General features: G+C 46.1%; 1 pseudogene; it reads left to right on the plus strand.

Moving 5' to 3' along the window:
- The first annotated feature begins 6,756 nt into the window (after positions 1–6,756).
- On the plus strand, positions 6,757–7,155 carry LOC116467781 (small ribosomal subunit protein eS26-like; annotated as a pseudogene).
- The last annotated feature ends 496 nt before the right edge of the window (positions 7,156–7,651 follow it).

Consider the following 7,651-nt stretch of genomic DNA (forward strand, 5'->3'; position numbering starts at 1 on the left):
AGAGACAGCTTCTGTTTTTCCTGTAAGTCAGAGATGAGTGTGCCACCCCACTCCTCCCTATATCCATGGGCTGCCTCCTAGGGACTGTCCTTCCCCCCACGGGAGGCCAGTGGACCAGGAGAGATGCCAGCTGTGTTTCCCACACTTGCCAGATCGAATCGCCCGGAGTGCCTGTTAGGGTCACAGGTAAAAGCCACAAAATGTTTAACCTGGTTCATCATTTCAGTTGGAAAAACTTTCCAAGATAAAATAATTTGTTAAGTCTGCAAAGTATTTTACCATTAACAAAATATACGTGAGCTTTATTGCCTTTGCTACTTAAAACAACAACCTCAAGAGGTCTGTAGGGTAAATGTCAGGCACCTGTTTGTCGTGTGAGGCGCCGAGACTGGGAGGTGCGGGTACACTGCCTGAAGTCCCATAGCTGGGAGCTGGTGGATAGAATTTCTGAACACAAGTTTTCAATTCCCAGTGTTTCCCACATGTTGAAGACCCAACTGTTTGTAGTTAGCTATTGTTTCCATGAAATACTCGAATTATGTTGGCTTCAATCCTGACTTGCTAATTGTCAGGGATTGGTGCCCTTTAGTGTATCCTCTAAAGAGTTCTGTGAGCGCCATGATGCCGTTGCCCACATGCCCAGGTTCCCCTCAGCCTGCATGTTGACTGCGACCCCACTGCACTCTTTGCGGCCCATGGCCATTGAGCGCTCTCTGCTCCGTTGGGCACCTCTGCCCTCTGCTGGTGACACCTGCTCATAACAACTCTCTCGCCATCTTTGGTGCTCCCTTCCAGTGTAGGACCTGCCTTCCCCATTTTCCCCAAAGCATCTCAGGGGCCAGGCAGTTACTTGCAGCCAAACTTCCTTGCTATATTGTTCAGGGGACAGAAAAAAGAAAATACAACCCAAAGAACAGCTGATACTTCCAAATAGACGTGGCTTTGAGCTTCCAGCCTTGACCCAGCCCCAGAGTTCCTCACCATGTTTGGCTCTTAACTGTCTTCCCAATGTCAGGGCCAGCCCCACGTTACCATACACTGCCATGGGGCCGAGAAAAAAATGACATGAGTCCCTTTCCCCGCTGCCTTCTCTAGTCTGAAATTCACCTTTCAAGTTTTCATTTACTGACCTAGAATCAGGTTAGTAGAATTATCAGCAGGGATGGTCTCTTTTCTCAGGGAAGTTCCTCCTCCCCAAGCTTGCATTACAGCCTTGAGTGGGACAAATGAAATGGCACCGGAAAGTAGCCACCCAACATCCCTGTGTTCTGGGGCACTCAGACTTAAATGACTGCCTCTAAGATAGTCCTCTTCCTTCGCACATGCTTTCCTTTAGTGTGAGGTCAAGTTCAAGTCTGCAGAGGCCTCCTGTTCCCACGGAAACACAGATCTAGGTCTCCAGCTTGTTGAAGAACATACCCAACTCCCCAGAACAGGCAATATCTTAAGGACACAGGGCAATGTCACTCCCTGCTGAGAAAGTACAGATCTCTTCTAATAACAAATGTCTGCCAAAAGAGACACTGAATTTGCAAAACCAAGAAAAAGCTTAACTCCTCAGTCTAAGAAATCTGTAAGAGGACCACTTTACCAAATTCAGGTTTTCTCTCCACAGAGGTCTATGGACCCCTAGCTCCACCTTTGCTTTCCCCCAGAGAGAGGCTTTCCCTGACAAAGGGACAGAAGGGGACAGCCTGCCTGAATGAGAAATTTCATATTCCCCTCTTAGGAAGTGATTCTCTTCGGAGGCAGTTTCTGCTGCTAACTTTAACATGCTGCTTTTACCAACTATTAAACCCATCCAGGCTTCCAAAAACAGATGCAGTTCTAGTAAGGGCAGTCTGTGATAGCCAGTGCTGAGGAAGTTGAGTGCTCTGCCCATCCTCCTGTGAGTTCTTACACAGCGTAGACAGAACAGAACTTCGCCTCCGCTGGATGACTCAGGCACCCAAACACCAATTAACTGCGCTGTTCTGCTAATACAATGACGCCTCCAGGGAAACTGGGCTGGGCAGGTCAGTTTACCCTGGTATTAAAGGGCCCCAGACAACTCTTCGTTGAGTTCTGTCTCCTGCTTTATAGATGTCTTAGTCTGTGTTGTTATAATAGAATACCAAAGACTGGGTACTTTATAAAGAACAAAGATTTAGCTCTTACATTCTGGAGGCTGGGAAGTCCCAGGTCAAGGAGGCTACAATCTGGTGAGGGCCTTACTGGTCATCCCATGGTGGAAGGTGGAAGGACAACAGAGTACATGTGAGAAAGAGGAAGGGGAAGGATGCCAAATTCATCCTTTTTATCAGGAACCCACTCTTGCGATAACTAACCCTCTCCCACCCTAACGACATTAATCCACTTATAAGGGCAGAGCCTCATGACCTAATCACCTCTTAAAGGTGATTAACACCACCCACCTCTCAACACTAGCATTGGGGATTCAGTTGCCAACACATGAATTTAGGGGGACACATTCAACCATAGCAGTAGGATTTGCATTTCTTACTTGTCTTTCAGGCTGTCACATTTGTCCTTCCTGCTATTGTTGGTGACTCTGCTCCACAGAGACCCATCTTCTCTTCTCATCCCTGTTGTGAGCTGAGAATCTTGACATCCAAACTTCATAGAACTGCTTCTGCATGAACAGCATACCCATTTTGAGTGAGGACCTCAGGGTCTTCCATCTGAGTAAATAACATCAAATTTAGTTTCTTAATTGTTTCTTCTTTTTTCAATTCTGTTGCTGATATTCATTCATCCATCTATTCATTCAACTTATGTGTTAGGTCCTAGAGCCATGGTTCTTAACCTTGGCTACACACTGGAGTCAGCTGGGGAGCCTTAAAGACTTCCCAACACCAGGCTTCCATCGCTGGCAGCTTCTGATATAAATGGTCCGGGGTATGTCTTGGGAATTGGGAGTTTCAGAAGCTTCCCAGGTGATTCTAATGTGCAGCCAGGGTTGAGAACTCCAGGTCCAAAGGCTAAGGGACTTCTTCATGGTTTGTTAATAGCCTGTGGGAACCCATCAGCTCCCTTCCCCATAACATCTGACAGCTATTTCCACCGTTAGGAGTCTTTGGAGCTTTGTCTTGTCTATATTTTTTGCTCCTTGGAATACTTGAGTCTTTAGGGATGCTTTTCTGGACCTTTCTTTCTTGCATAATGTATAGAATATGTGATTAGAAAGATTAAACTCTTGGGCCAGAGTCTGACATCGTTGCAGATAATAAGCTTTTATTGGTCATTGACTTGGGATCAAATCTTAGTATTTAAGAAATCTGAGCTGCTTCCTAGAACAGAATTTTATCTTGAGCTATAGAAGGCACACTCTGTCCCCAAACATCACGGCTTCCTTCCTCATCTTCCAGACTTGAAACTCAGGATTCTTTTTCAGCATAGAGGTCTGATCCAAAAGGGCAAAAAGTTGTAGTTCCAGCTTTCCTAATCACTTCCTGTGTGACCTTGGGTAAGTTGCTTAATCACTCTGGGCTCTAGATGCCTCATTTTAAGGTTTTCAGTAATACATGTCATAAACTTAATTTTATTATCAAGGGGTTGTTGTGATCATCAAGGATTGTAAATGCATGCTTTTTTTGTAAAGAAAGAAATTCAGCAGTATTATTACAAAGTAAAATATTTTGAATTGGTGTTAACCCTTCACTTCTTCCTTTCTTTTCCACAAGTTTAACTCTGGTTTAGGGTTTTAAAACTTTATACAGAGATTGTTGAAAGTGATTTCTGAGACTCCTGTAAAGCACAAATAATATACTATTTTAATTTGGGGTGGGGTTTATTTTGTATTAAATCTATTTAGGGTTAGAATTGGGAACGTGTGAAAAGAAACAAAGTTGAGTGATACAAAGTCCAGCCTTCTGAATGGAAGACAGAGTTTCAGGAGTTGCTTGGCAGCTGGACAGCCCTTCCCTCACCCCCTGCTACATACAAGGAAAAATATACCCAGCAAGCGGGCAGGGCACTTCCCAAGGCTAATTTACCGGAGCTGTTTTGTAATGCAATTCAGGTTACTGACTCTGTTAGCAACATGTTGTCCCACTGTTGTGCCTGCAGGAAGGACATCTCTTGCAGGCCAGGGGAGGTTAATGGCAGAGATTAACCCTCATGGTGCCAGAGGACCAGTTTATTTTCAGATGTCCAAGGCTGACAAAGGAAAATCAGAAACAGAAAAGAAAAGTGAGCTGTCACTTTGAGTCAAGACCATCCCAATTTCTTTTATCCACGCCTCCATCCTCAGGGCTCAGGGCTCTCCCCTCCACCTCTACAGCAGAGTGGGCAGGAGAGAGCCTAGCTGTGACTTTTACGCACCTGGATGGGGCCCATAGATTTTCACGACACAAATGGAGACTGAGGTGGGGGAGAGTCGGACAGACCAGGGAGAGGGGATGCTGAGGTCTGAAGGAGAAGAGAGTAAGGAGCTACACAGTGTGGGGAGAGGGAGATGGAGGCAATGGGAGGAAAGAGATGTCCCCAAGAGGGAACACTGTGCAGCCACAAAGTACGCTGCTCTGATCTCCCTTCAAGACAACCTGCCGCATGGAGAGAAACTGGTGTACGGCATTCTGCATATTCTGATCAGTTTCAGCCCTCACAGGGAGCTGCAGCACCCCCACTGCACTCCTCAAGCTGCTTCCAGCCCATCACTGAGCAGAGTGAATGCTCCTTTGCCTTGAAGATCCCCATCTGCTAGGCTTCCCTGAGATTCCTCCTCCCCAGGCCTCCTTCCTCCCCTTGCTCCTCCCACAGGTACCAAGTCTGAGCTGTACTCTGAAGGCGTTCTCTTTACTTTTCACAGACGTGTCCCCCAGTCAATCAATCTCTTGCGTGTCTAATTCCATCTTAGTGTCTGCTTCTTAAGAAGTAGACTGACCCAAACTGACACTGCCCCTCTGGGATGTCCACAGGAACCTCTACACAGGGATGTCCTAGTTTATGTACAAGGAGTCCTTTCCCTTCTGCCCATTTATAATCTCCCCTGTCCCACCATGCAAAATGAAGAGATCCCTTTCACTTCTCCGGCGTCTGAGTATGAACATTGCCCCAGGGGTATTGAAAACATCCCAGGTGCCAAACAAGAACAGTGTGAAACATTGGCATTAGCCTTCTTTAATCAAGATACTACGAGCCCGTGATTGGTTCCATCTTAAGTACATTGTGGCTAATGGACAAACCACAGTGTTTTGTCCACGTTGTCATGTTCTTGTTTCACATCTGTTAAAGACCAGGGCGGCAGAAGTGATGCCCAGTTTCATTCAAACATTTCCTGGAGTGGCCATGAGAAGGCTCCTCACGGAACTCCAGCTCCAGGTAGCTCAGTTGACTCAGGGGCCCCTGTTCCCACCCTCTGAAATCCATTGGCACAAATGCGCATGATTCCATCACCATGAGCTACTCTCAGCCAACTGCTGAATGTGACTGGGAAACTGAGGCAGATCTGCTCCTGGTAGACTCGGGACTCCTCCAATGGCCAGCCTTGACTCGCGAATTCCCTGGTGGCCTTGCTGAAACTTCCTAAGGGTGCACGGCAGCCTGGGATGCTTCCACCCTCTCTCCTTCATGCAGCCTCGCACTCACACTGCCATCTGACCAGTCCCAGCCTTCCTCAGCACTGTCACCCCACCTTCGCTTTCTCTCATCCTTGATTCCTCTAATAAAGTCTTTGCATGCCAAGTCTCTGCATATGTAAGCTCATCGTGGGTCTGTTTCTCGGCGAACCCACCCAAACACGGGTCCCTTCTTCCCTCATAAGCCACCCCCTGCCCTGGCTGTCAAAGACTGCAGCCCTCCTAAAGTGGAGCCCATGGGCACAAAGCAGATGCCCTGACAGAGCTGAGCCTTTCTTCACCTGGACCCCTTACATTGTCACCCAGACATTCGTGGTGGGGCTCCATGGCCCAGCTCTCCATGTCTCAATCAGAAATGCAAGGCTGCCATCATGAAGGATGCAAGTCAACAGAAAGATTTGCATTAAAAAATAAAGTTGAACATTTTTTTTTCTTTTTTGAGACTGGGTCTCACTTTGTCACCCAGGCTGGAGTGCAGTGGCAAGATCTCAGCTCACTACAGCCTTGACCTCCTGGGCTCAAGTGATCCTCCCACCTCAGCCTCCTGAGTAGCTGGGACTACAAGCACACACCACCACACCTGGCTAAATGTTATTTTTATAGAAATTGGGAGGCCGAGGTGGGCAGATCACGAGGTCAGGAGTTCAAGACCAGACTGGCCAATATGGTGAAAGCCCATCCCTACTAAAAATACAAAAATTAGCCGGGTGTGGTGGTAGGTACTTGTAATCCTAGCTACCTGGAGGCAGAGGCAGGAGAATTGCTTGAACCCAGGAATTGGAGCTTGCAGTGAGCCAAGATCGTGCCACTGCACTCCAGCCTGAGTGACAGAGCAAGATTCTGTCTCAAAAAAAGAAAGAAAGAAAGAAAGAAATCGGGTCTTACTGTGTTGCCCAGGCTGGTCTCGAACTCCTGGGCTCAAACAATCTGCTCACTTCAATCTCCCAAAGTACTGGGACTACAGACATGAGCCACTGTGCCTGGCAAAGCTGGACATTTTCTAACAGAAAGTAAGTCTGTTTTGACAATGAGAACTGGCCTTGCTATTTTGATTACACGGCAGACATTTTCTGTATGTTGAATGACTGAAACTGGGGGGCAGGGTGGGGAGAGCCCACATGTTCAAGCACATAGTTTAAAAAGTATAGATTTTTGCTCTCTGGTCCGTGCCTCCAAGATGACAAAGAAAAGAAGGAACAACAATCGTGCCAAAAAGGGCCACGGCCACGTACAGCCTATTCACTGCACTAACCGTGCCTGATGCGTGCCCAAGGAAAAGGCCATTAAGAAATTCATCATTCGAAACATAGTGGAGGCCGCAGCAGTCAGGGACATTTCTGAAGTGAGTGTCTTCGATGCCTATGTGCTTCCCAAGCTGTAGGTGAAGCTACATTACTGTGTGAGTTGTGCAATTCACAGCAAAGTAGTCAGGAATCGATCTTGTGAAGCCCGCAAGGACCGAACACCCCCACCCCGATTTAGACCTGCGGGTGCTGCCCCACATCCCCCACCAAAGTCCGTGCAAGGAGCTGAGTTCTTAAAGACTGAAGACAGACTATTCTGTGGAGAAAAATAAAATGGAAATTGTACTTTAAAAAAAATTACAGATTTTTAAATTACGTTTATAAACAAGAATTGAAATTAATGATATTTCAGGCTTTCCAACCTCTTCTGAATATACCAGGTATGAAAATATGCTTCCAAAGAAACTGTTATAATTAAGAATCACTTGGTAAATCTTGATAAAGCTTTTTGGTGTACTTCCTAGAGAGTAAGAGAAATAAGTGGTTCGAATGACTGAGTAACAAATCCTTCTGCAAGTCAAATGGTTTCTAGTTCCTTGCCTTGAGCAAAATTGAAGGGGTACTTAATTGAGCTGTCAACTAATAGATGGAAAATATGATTTTTGGCAGATACCTTAGAAGGAGCTTAGAGAATTGAGTGCTACTAATGTAAAAGAAATTTTTCTCTTTCCTCCTACTTATTTATGTAAGCCAATGTTTACCAGCACCTGAATCTATAAAATTAAGGATAAAAATAAAATTGTTGCTAACTCTGTCTCATTCACTTCC

This window comes from Hylobates moloch, unplaced genomic scaffold (assembly GCF_009828535.3).
Source record: "Hylobates moloch isolate HMO894 unplaced genomic scaffold, HMol_V3 SCAFFOLD_5, whole genome shotgun sequence".
NCBI classification, from domain to species: domain Eukaryota; kingdom Metazoa; phylum Chordata; class Mammalia; order Primates; family Hylobatidae; genus Hylobates; species Hylobates moloch.